Source organism: Peromyscus californicus, unplaced genomic scaffold, assembly GCF_007827085.1.
Source record: "Peromyscus californicus insignis strain IS unplaced genomic scaffold, ASM782708v3 Scaffold_16__1_contigs__length_79575227, whole genome shotgun sequence".
In the NCBI taxonomy this organism is placed as follows: domain Eukaryota; kingdom Metazoa; phylum Chordata; class Mammalia; order Rodentia; family Cricetidae; genus Peromyscus; species Peromyscus californicus.
The window spans coordinates 27,286,353-27,298,354 of record NW_026294458.1 but is presented as its reverse complement, the minus strand read 5'-3'; the positions used below and the strand labels follow the sequence as shown (position 1 = coordinate 27,298,354).

Genomic DNA, 12,002 nt, shown 5'->3' with positions numbered 1-12,002 from the left:
TTTCCTATAACTACTCTCTTACATTGTTATACTTTCAATATTAAACAAAAAAGCACTAGTGAGTAGCCAGTTGGGTTCATTACTAAAGACATGTAATGATTACTGTTAGAAGTAGCTTTACATGTAGGTAGGGATGTATACTCAAACACAACTCCCCTTCTTTTGCTTGATTTCTTAATTTAGGAAATTTTTATTTTGTAAGTAGAAGTTGAGTTTAGAAACAGAAACCTCTTACAGGAGAGGATTGTTTGCTTGTTGCAGAGATCTGAGCACAGACTCTAACTGGATCAGTAGAGTGCTAAAGGAAGTGTACTTGGGGAGGCTCAGAGCAAAAAGCATATACCTCACCCCCAAAGCCATCTTCACCTAGGCCTGAACCCAAGTTGTACTCATGTCACTGCAAGGGAACAGATCTTGTTTCAAGTCATGCTTTCTGAAAACCAACAGTAATGTCTAGTAAGGCAAGGCTTTCTGGATCCTCCCAAATCCTCTCTCACAATCATACTGCAGGCATGTCTATCAGATGCAGGTGGGTATGTTGAAGATTTTCTTTTATCTGTGTTACATGTAAATACTGAGGGAAAACAGAATGACCCTACATTGAAGCCCTCCATCCATTCCACATTCACATAGCTCTCACGTTCAGTCCTTGAGCTGAGAGGAGATGATGCAAACAGAGCATCAGAGATGCCTGGGAAACGGGCTGGCAAGTCCATTTTTATTTTAGTTTGCCCTTCTGTTCAGCTGGCTTTTCTGCTATGACCCACTACACTTACCCTGTCGGCTGCTCTTACTAGCAACATGCCTTTTTAATCAGCCTTCCTGGGGTCTGCATTTGATTACAGCATTTGTGTTCTATTTTGATTCTTTTGTACTGTGCCCTGTGGTGTTAGCTTGAAAGGTGTTATTTATAAAATGAAATTCTATTGTATTGCCACTTGGATTCAAAGAGGACATATAATATTAATGTAGAATGTATTTAATAATATCTTGAAACTATTAAATCAATTTCTTCATGAGAACACAGAGGGGAAGGAGGAAAGTGGGTTAGTAACCAGGTAATAAGACTTAAGTATCACCTGAGCCTTTCTTCACGAGCCCCTGAAAGCTGGCATGAGAAACAGTTTCCTAATGGCAGGGTTCTAAGGAGAGGACTACCTTCCTGAGCCAGACCAGGGCAGCACACACCTGTTTAAACATTCAACTGTGCAGGCCAAACATTTTCCTAGGCTTCAGATGCAAATGATTTTTACTAAGAAAATCATGGGACGAGACATGAATATAACTCACTTATGACCCAGAAAGGCTTAGATAAAGAAATGCAATCGGCCACTGCTAGAGAGCCTTTTTCGTTATTTATAAAGATTTCTTCTCCCTTCTGATACTTTTCAAAAGCAGAAAATTCTAGTGCTACCAAGAAAACAAGTTTCTAGGTTGTCATAATTAGAATGATTTTCTCACCTACCAAAATTGCTGGTTCCTTTCTACCTGCTGGGCTCATAGTACGAGGTTCATGGATTGGTTGGATAGAAGAGTACTCAGCTTTTCTTCACTTCCACTTCTAATGCAAACCGAAGTCGGAACTATTCTCTCACTGCATCCCAGCTAGTGCAGCATGTCTATGGTTGCAGACATTCCATTTGTCCACTATCCCTTTTTTGTTTTCCTATTGACACCACTGAAATCGACAGCTAACTGCTATTTAGATAGGGAATAAGAGATGGCCATATGTGGAAGCTGGTTTGTGCTCTGTAGAAGTCATAAGTAACATGTGAAGTGGAAACTGTAACATGTAAAGGGAAGCTGGTTGTGCAGCCTTGGCGGCTGTTTTCACCTGCTCTCACTCACTGGTTTATATAATTCCAAGAAATTCAGAATCCACTTTTCCAATAACCAGAAAGGGAATAATTACATTTTTTTTAAAATTTTCTAATTGCACTGAGCTGCTTTGTGGATGGATGATCTAATGATTCTAGAATGTTCTAAATTCCTTCAAATGAAAGTGATATAGAAATGTATATATAGTAAAGTGATAGTTCAGAGACCATGTTTGTTTGCTAAATCTAGAAATTAGGGATACTGACAAAGAAATGACCTTCTCTCCTTTTTGGAATAAACCATATAAAAAAAATGAGATGCCAAAACCAAGGAGCTAGGATGTATTAATGGCTATACATCTCAATCTTGACTGTATCATATTATCAGTTATTTCATGAAAAAAATCATATTGTTCAATCTCTGTATCCACTCAGCTTCTACCTCATTAGTTTGTGTTATGTAAGTTGTCCATTAATTAATATGTTAAAAATACTGAAAAATAGCATAAAATATTGGAACTGAAAGTACAGATAATGTTGCCTTATTTTGTGGACAATAAAATAAGTAACTGTCTTAATTTAGTGTCTGTTGCAGTGATAAAATACCAAAAGCAAGAGCAACTTGGGGAGGAAAGGGTTTATTTCATCTTATAGTCTACCATGGAGAGAATTCAAGGCAGAAACTAAAGCAAAGGCTATGGAGGAATGCAGCTGAGTGCCTTGCTCTATATGGCTTGTTCAACCCGCTTTCCTTTACAACCGAGGAGCCCCTGTCCTGAGTGTCACCACCCATAGTGGAGCGGGCCCTTCCACATCAATTAAGAATCAAGAAAATGCCCTTCAGAACTACCTACATGGCAATCTAATGGAGGCATTTTTCTCAACTGTGGTTCCTTTTTCCCAAACAACTGTAGCTTATATCAAGTTGACGAAAAATCTAAACAGCCCAGTAACTTATAAAAGGGTCAATATTAATAATGTAAGTCTTTAGCAGAGTTGTTTTAAGGTTCTGCTAATGAAAATAAATTGCTCAACCAATTAAAATGAAATAGGAGCTCCTTTGTCAAAATATGAAGCACTGACTAGGGGCTGGAGAGAGTGTTCAGCAGTTAAGAGTGTATACTGCCCTTGCAGACGACCTGAGCACAGTTTCCAGCACCCACAATGGGTGGCCACACTTGCCTCTAACCACAGCTTCATGGGATGCTATGTCTTCTTCTGGACATTGCTGGCACCTACACTCACAGCTGCATGTACTCACACAGACACACATATCAATACATGTGATAAAATATAATAAACCTCAAAAAGTGAAGCACTATTTAACTCAAATAATCTGATGTATTCTAATGTAACTAAGGAGGTTGGATCTAAAGTAACAAATCTCATTAAATGGCTACACAGGCATGCTGGCAATGCTAAGTTTCTGAAGCTGCACATCTTAATACTCTGCATACTTGGCCAGTCACTGGTGCATTTTACAGGCAAAATTAAGATCTAACAGACAACAAATAGGGATGAAATTAGTGTGATGGCAGAGTATAGAACGTTACCTATCATCTTGTCCCAGAACTAGAGCTCTAATAATGCTATTGGAACCACAATATTCTGAACAGAATCTAGCTAAGAAGTAGAAGCATGCTACTACTAAGAGGACACGAAGCAAGGGCAGTTACACTTATGTGGCATTATGTGGCAATAGGAGTCATTTCACTGTAGCTGGGCCATTACCTCCTCCAAACTAGCTTAACCTAATCCGACAGGACTGCACAGACTGTGAGTTCTCCTGTGGGAAACTGAGAAAGTTTAGGCAGTGCAGCTCTTTGCCTGGGTTCCTGGCTTGACTGGAACTTCTTTGGGGTTGCTGCTGCCTGGCCCCATTGAGAGCCCTTCTCACCTGTGGACCCCCGTTCTGTGGGGCAGCTAGGGACAAAGGAGAGGAGAAGTGATTCCTCCTAAGTAGTTCTCTGAAGGAGCTGGAAGATGTGCAGAACTGAGGCTTTTTTCTCCGTGACGGAGATAAGAAAGTGAAGCAGGTCTTCCTCCTGGAATTTCCGAGAACACTTTGTGTAGCTCATTTCCACTTCGAATCATAGGTGGCCATGAGTGACCAGCAAAGTGAAGTCCCCTCATATCAAGTAGTGATCACAGATAAGTTATTCTCAGTCACTCCTAGTCTCTAGACTGGGGGGTGGGCAGTTGCTCCTTCAGACACACAAGACTATATAGCAAGCTTGTAAGAAAAAGGAAGACTCTAGAAAGCACGATACCATCAAAGAGAACAAATCAACCAACGGAAAGAAATGGAGATCTGTGGACTGACTTGGGAAAATTCAAAGCAGTTGCCTTACAAATGCTAGGTGATTTGCAAAAGAATACAGAACAATGGCTAAGACAATTGAACAAAAGAGGAAAAGGAAACATGACCAACATAACAAGGGAGAGAACAGCAACAACACAGAGACAAGCAAGAACTACCGGAGCTGAAGAATGCAAAACTGATCAGAAATATTCACGAGAGTTCTGTGTCTCAAAGCAGACTTGGTCAAATAAAGAATCAGTGAACTTGAAAACAGATACTTCAAAATTATGCACTTAAGGAAACAAAAAGAAAAATAAAATAGAAAAAAAATGAACTAGTTTAACTCACAGGAAGTGAACCAGAAACACATTATGGAAGTGTAGAGGCAGGAGAGAGAGATGGGAGGGAATGATTTACAGAATCAAAAGGGAAAACAAATCTAGAAAGGGAAATAAATATTCCTAAAGGCCAAAGAAACCCAACTAGATCTTAAGAGTACGAGGCATTATGCAATCAAATTGTTAAAAGAATAAAGAGAATTTTTTAAAGTAGGAAGAGAAAAACAACTGTCGTGTTCAAGACAGATGTTCAGAAGTTTGCTCATACCTCTTGGCAGGCCAGAAGAGAGTAGAGTGATACATTTAAAGCACTGTAGAGGAAGTTCCCAGGAATCCATAAGGATGACTCTAGCTTAGACTACTAGCAATAGTGGAGTGGGTGCCTGAACTGGCTTACCCCAGTAATCAGATCGGTGAATACCCTAATTGTCATCATAGAGCCTTTCTCCAGTAACTGATAGAAGCAGATGCAGAGATCCAAAGCCAAGCACCAGGCCGAGCTCCAGGAGTCCAGTCGAAGAGAGAAAAGAGGGATATGAGCAAAGGGCATCAAGATCATGATGGAGACACCTACAGAGACAACTGAACCAAGCTAGTGGGAGCTCATGAACTTTAGACGAACACCTGCGGAGCCTCTGTGAGACTGAACTAGGAAGGACCTCCATATAAACGAGACAGTTGAGTAGCTTAATCTGCTTAAGAGCCCTCTGGCAGTAAGATCAGGATCCATCCCTGGTGCATGAGCGGGCTTTTTGGAGCCCACTACCTATGGTGGGACACCTTGCACAGCCTTGAGGCTGGGGTGGGGTGGGGGCTTAGACATGCCTCTACTGAATGTACCAGGCTCTACTGACTCCCCATGGGAAGGCTTACCTTCTAGTAGGAGAGAATGGGGGGTGGGTTGGGGGGGAGGCGGGAGGGGTGGGAGGAGGGAAGAGAGGGTTCTGTGATTGGTATGTAAAATGAATAAAAAATAAAGTAAAGTAAAAACAAAAATAAAGCACGTAGAAATAAACTATTAACTAAAAACACTGTGGCCAGAAAAATTGTCCTGAAATATCAGGGAGGTAATAAGGTAAAGACTTCTCCAGACAAACATGGGTTGAGAGAGTTCATCACAAGTAGATACACTTAAAAAAAGAGTAACCCTAAGGAGAGCTGAAGGGGAAGGATGCTGATCTGCAGCACTGAGCACATAGGAAAGGGAGGACTCACTGACAAGTTGCCAACTACTGGAGATCACTAACACTGTAATGAAAGTACACGAATCACTTTCAAGTCCAGGATGTTGAAGATAGGAACACACAAACAACTATAATAACTTGATACTGTATACATAGGGAAGTGGAGAGAGCAGAGAAGAAAGGCACAAGGATGCTGGATGCTCTCAACTGTTACCAGTTTAAAGAACTTAAAGGAAGCACTTTAAGTTATTTAATGGAAGCTTCACGGCAAAAACATAAAAATCTTTATAGTTATACAACGAAAAGAGAAAGGAAAGCAGGACTGTAATCGGCACCTCTGAGGCTGAGGCAGGGGAGATCACAAGTCAGGGGTCAGCTTGGGCAACTTAGCAAAGACACTGTCAATTTAAAGTTTAAAAAGTAAAAAAACGAAAGGTTTGGAGATAGAGCTGACATCTAGAGAAGCAGAGAAGGAAGGCAGAAAAGGAGGAGGCAGGAAGGAGGCAGGGAGAGGGGGAAACGGGAGAGGGGAGAGGGAGGCACCAATACAAAAAGAACAACAAAACATCAGACCACAGTGGAAAACAGGAAGCAAGGAGTTACAAAATACACTGAAATTGGCAAAGGGGCACAATAATTCTTCACCTAATATTTGAAATAAAAAAATGATATGCCCCAATCAAAAAGACATAGAACATTTGAATGGATTAAAAACAAAAGAGCATTAACAATAAAACCAAGATCCAGACAGGTATCACCTAAGAGAAACTCACTTTTCTTGAAGGACACATAGATTGAAAGGGCAGGGCTGGAAGGGTGTATTCCATGAAAATCATAACCACATTAGACTGATTAAGTCAAACTGTCATTAGCATCGAAGAAGGTCATTACCTGATAAGAGGATCAATTCATTATGGAAATTAACAATCTGCTGGACCAGAAGCATCATGATTGGAATCCTCATGACAAGAACTGCAACTAGGTAAGTGTAAATTTCTACTATTGCACACTATACGTCTCCAAGGAACGACTTCTCATTTTTGCAAAGCTCTTTTTAGCACTGGAAATTCTGGAAGACTGCAGAGAACAGAACTCGGGGAAGGGGAGCAAGTGGCAGCAACAGTCTTCAGATGGCACTTGACCATTATTTGTGTACTGCAAAAACCCAATACCAGAAACACAAGTTGGCTTTCAACTAGCAAGATCTAATTACTAACTTGGTACTTGAACTGCTACTGCTTGTTGCGTCTTGCTAAGGCATCCTTGGTTCCTGTACTTTCTAAAAGTATCCTGTATGGAACAACCATATTAGAATAAGTTTCAATCTTAGTATTCCAGGGAATCTTCATTTTCGGTCTTCTTTTCTAGTATCTCCATGTTTTGTTCAATCACGCCTGGACTTTACACTGGAATCATATTCACCCATTCATTATGATTTAGTAAGTACTGACCATGACTGAGTTGGAAGGGGAGAAATGAGCCTCAGCTCTCAGCTCTCAAGCCGAAAGCATGGGGATGCAGTGGCTACTTACTATGTAGAGCCGAGCTGTTCCTCGTGCTTGACAGCCTCTGCTCTTCCCTAGCAGAATCCAATCAGCATTCATTTATCAATCTAATTGCTTTAGTTATCTTGTAATGCACCTTATGCCTACCTTCTGCATAAATTATATTTTAGTTTTTATAGCTCACATTAATTTTCCTTTTATTTTTTGTCATTACAGTCAGATTAGAGAATGTTGCCTACCAAATAGCTATTCTCCCCAGTCTTCCTAGCAACAAGATTCTTTCCCTGTTGCTTAGATTGTGTGATTGTGAATCACCTAAATGCCACAGACTCCTTAGCATGCTAATTAGCTTCCAAAATCTCTCACCTGAGGTTTGAAAATCTGAGTGGAGAAACTGTTATAGCATTTGCTTTTGGAGTAGAGACTACGTAAGTTGGGACCGGGGCTATTTTCAGGCATTCCAAATATTACCAGTCACAGGGAACTGTTGAGGAGAGAACTAAGTAGCTTTGGGTCATTTTAGGTTAGTGACTTTAAACATAAGGTGTGATTTAATCAGAAGCCAGAATAATCATGGCAGGAGGTGGAGAAAAAGACTCAGAGTTGCCTAAACTTAGGGAGGACTTTGGTGGCGGTATTTACCGTCGGCCCAAATTGAGGATTCTGTCAAAGGTTCCACAAACAGAGGCTGCATTATGTAATGCATCTTGTATTCCATTGTGAACTAGTCCACACACAAAAAAAGTTTCATTATTTTGCCCCCTAGATAATTTTACCACTTCCAGGCTACAACTTGCTGTCCAGAAGGGAAACTCCCTATGTCAAATAAAAGTTAAAACTGAAAGAAAAATGGCTACCCCCTTTTTAGGAACAAGTAAAATGAAATTGAACTTTTAATTGATTATGAGAACATTTAAGTTAGGTGGATGAGAAGTAATCTTGTTTGAAGACCTGACAAATAATTCAGCAATGGTTAGCAATAATGGCTCAATTCTCTTTCTACCATTTCTAATACTGATACTAGGTGCGATACTTCAGGGCCATCTTGCAATAGAATGCTTCATAGGCAGAAGTGGAAGGCAACATATAGATTGTAGCAATAGGGTATTTGTTTTCAGAAGAAAAAAAAATGTCAGCTACCATGCTACTCTACAGTATGCATAGTTCCACACTCAAAGTGAACTGTGATGCTACTTGCCTTGATTTTACATTTCCCTTGAAGTTGGTCCCAAGTCACTACAAAAACTTGCATGTAATAGATGACACACAGGATTTTCACTTTGGGACTATTTTACTTAGAATGATGCCTTTTAGGCTGGGTGATCATATCCCCCACTTGACCCAGCGTAGTTCCAGTTTCCCTTCTGATTGCTCAGATGCAGACTTTCAATAGTGTCCACTTTCCCTTTCAAAAGCACTCCAGTTTGGATGGCAAATTATGGGGCTGCCCGAGTATAAGCCTAGCAAGAGTTATTTACACCACAGTGACAATATTTCTGTAGAGAAAATGTAAATTGCTAATACTGGTCAATGTCCACGAAGAGGAAGATATAAACTAAATCTATTGCTTATTCTCAATGCTTTAACCAGAAGGATCTTTCTATCTATCTACTGCTTAAGATGAGAAAAAAAAAAAAAAAACCTGATTAATTATAGTGTGTGAACTATCTTGGGTTTTTCATTTTAGTAAATTTAGTTTAATTTATAAAAAGGTATATTTGTCCTTAAAATTTGCTAATGAAAAAACCACAGATTTGCAGTGAGACATTTTGAGTCTTGGATTTGAATCCTAATTCCACTATTTATTTTGTTGGCAAATTCAGATTAGTTCTGTGAACATCATTATTGCTAACTCGTTCTAAAATGGCTGTAAGGACATTTAAAAACCAATAGAGAAAACTGTTTAAAGCTCAAAGTTACTAATAGCTATTATTATTTCATTTTATAAACACAGTGCTTCTTTTTCAATTTCCAGGATACTTCTATGAAGAACAGCCAGACTGACCCAGGCATGTAAGCATGAGGGAGCAGGCTCTTTCTCTGTCACCTTCTTGAGCTATCGATGGGTCACACCTGGGGATGAATGTCGGCACCTACAAGGATCTAGAGAGGAAAACTGGTCAATCTTGTGCAAGGAGGTCAGAGAATGAAAGGCTGGTATCTAAAGGAAAAAGCCTTTGCCAAAAAATTAATACAGTCAATACTGGTCAATTGTGCAGAGGTTTTCTTTTGTAAGTATTTAAGATTCATTTCTTCAGAACTTTTACTAATTACCGGATTTTTTTTTTTTTTGGTAAATTATCTTTCATCTGAATACTTTAGCAGATTTTTTAAAAAGCCTGTCCTGTTGTATATGACATTTTGTCTATTTAAAGTAACTACTCCAACAATTTAGGGTTATGAGGCCTACTTTCAGGCACCAAGATTTTCAGGAACAGACACACTTTGATCAATGAACTGTATCTTTAACAGGTAATTCTCTATTTTAGGCATAGTCTATTTGCTAGGGTATTAAAACAGGCAGTAATTGCTAAGAAACTGTGGGTGGAGGCAGCAAGTGGAGAAGGCCAATGAGACTAGGATGGTTGGTTTGTTTGTTTGTTTTGTTTTTTGAAACAGGGTTTCTCTGTGTAACCCTGGCTGTCCCTGAACTCAGAGATCCACCTGCCTCTGCCTCAAGAGTGCTGGGATTAAAGGCGTGGGCCACCACACCCAAACTCTTGGATATCTATCTCTGGACTGAAAAGGAGCAAGAGAAATCTTCCTCCATCCCCTGCAGAAAGAAATCCTCTTTCACACATTCTATCTATTAGGAGTTCATTTGTGTTTAACAAGCCCCTCTTTAAAATGCAAATTTTCCTTGTGAACCTGTAAGCCTCATTCACACCTTATTGCTAATTACTTTGGTGTTCTAGAATATGATCAACACTTAACTGATATTGGCAATCTTGGAATGAACAAATAGTTTAGGGTGGGAAACTGGAAATTCGGGTGGAATAGAGCCAGAGGTGGTAGTGTAATCACTCATGTTTGGGAAATAAGAATGTACAGCTATTTTAAAGTTTTGTCTAGAAGAGGGACAGTAGCTAGGGTGCCACAGAATAGGAACTGTCCTGATTGCCAATGTCTTTCTGAGACAGAACAAGTCTGGGAGCCTACAAAAGTCAAGTTCTTAAATATTTCACCATAATAACTTAATTGAGCTTACTCTTTTTCTTATTAATTTTTAGTAATACAACTTGGTGACCCTGGCTTCTAAGATTCACCTAATTCAAGCTCCCAGGTTTCACTTTTAACTCAACAAACAAATCCCATAAAAAAGTAAATGTGGTTGAATCGCTTTACATTGTATCATAGTTGTTTTTGTCAAAGATCCTAAGATACTGTCCTAGAATATACTGGAAAGTCTTTGAGACAACACAAATGGGTGGTATTTCTCTATGTGTTTTAGCATCATGTAAGCTAGTGTCAAAAGGCTAATGACCCAATCATATAATGTATGCATGGATAGAAACTTCACATTGTATCCTACATGTATCCAAATCTGTGTATATGGATATATATTATGTATCCATTGAAAATAAAACAAAACTTGGAAAGCCTGCAAAATTTGAATTGCACTTTAATTGACTTAAACTACACATGTTGACAAGGTAGACATTCAAGGAAAAATATTTTATGCCATTTTGTTAACAGTATTAATCACCTTTCCTTTCATATGAAAACATATACTAAACTCTTCACTGTTAAGAAAAGGGTCTTCTTTGCTGCCAAATGGACAATGTGTTAAGTCTGGGTTTCTACTGCTGCAATGAAACACCATGACCAAAAAGCAAGTTGGGGAGGAAATGGTTTATTCTGCTTACACTTCCATATCATTGTTCACCATAGAAGGAAGTCAGGACAGGAACTCAAACAGGGCTGGAACCTGGAGGCAGACGCTGATGCAGAGGCCATAGAGGGGTGCTGCTTACTGGCTTGCACCCCATGGCTTACTCAGTTTTTTGGTTTTTTTTTATAGAATCCAGGACTACTAGCCCAGGGCACCACCCACAATGGGCTGGGCTATTCCCCATCAATCACTAACTAAGAATATGCCTTACAGGCTTACCTATAGCCTGATCTTATAGATATAACTCATTCTTATGGAGGCATTTTCTTTTTTTTCATTAAGAAACTTTTTTTTAATTCATTTTACATACCAATCAAAGATCCCCCTCTTCCCTCCTCTTGCTCCTCCAGCCTCCCTCTCCCAACCCACCTCCCATTCCCTCCTACTAGAAGGTAAGGTCTCCCATGGGGAGGTACATTTAGTAGAGGCAGGTCCAAGCCCCTCCCCCTGTCTCAAGGCTGTGCAAGGTGTCCCGTCCTAGATAGTGGGCTCCAAAAAGCCTGCTCATGCACCAGGGATGAATTCTGAGCCTACTGCAGTTGCCCTTAAGCAGATCAAACTATACAACTTGCTATGCAGAGGGCCTAGTCCAGTCCCATGCAGGCTCCACAGCTGTTGGTCTAAATTTCATGAGTTCCCACTAGTTTGGTTTGGTTGTCTCTGTGGGTTTCCCTATTATGATCTTGATGCCCTTGCTCATAAAATCCCTCTTCTCTCTCTTGGACTGGAGGCATTTTCCTAAATGAGCTTCCCTCCTCTCAGATGACTTTAGCTTGTGTCAAGTTGACACAAATCTATCCAGCACAGACACATTTGTCATCTAGTACATGAGGGCATTGGGCTGAAACTTGCACTTTCCTCTGAAGCTGCATGAGTTCCCTTGCTGCTCCTGTGCTACTTCAATGTTCTGCTGGTATCTTATTCTAAAGAACAGCCTTCCTTCAAAGTAAATGCTAATTTGAAA

At 39.9% G+C, this 12,002-nt stretch overlaps 1 protein-coding gene across 12 annotated transcripts in view; it reads right to left on the bottom strand.

Annotated features, from left to right (window-relative positions):
- The window catches only part of Zbtb20 (zinc finger and BTB domain containing 20), a 786,974-nt gene that overhangs the window by 297,224 nt on the left and 477,748 nt on the right, over positions 1-12,002 (bottom strand). The window lies entirely within an intron of this gene.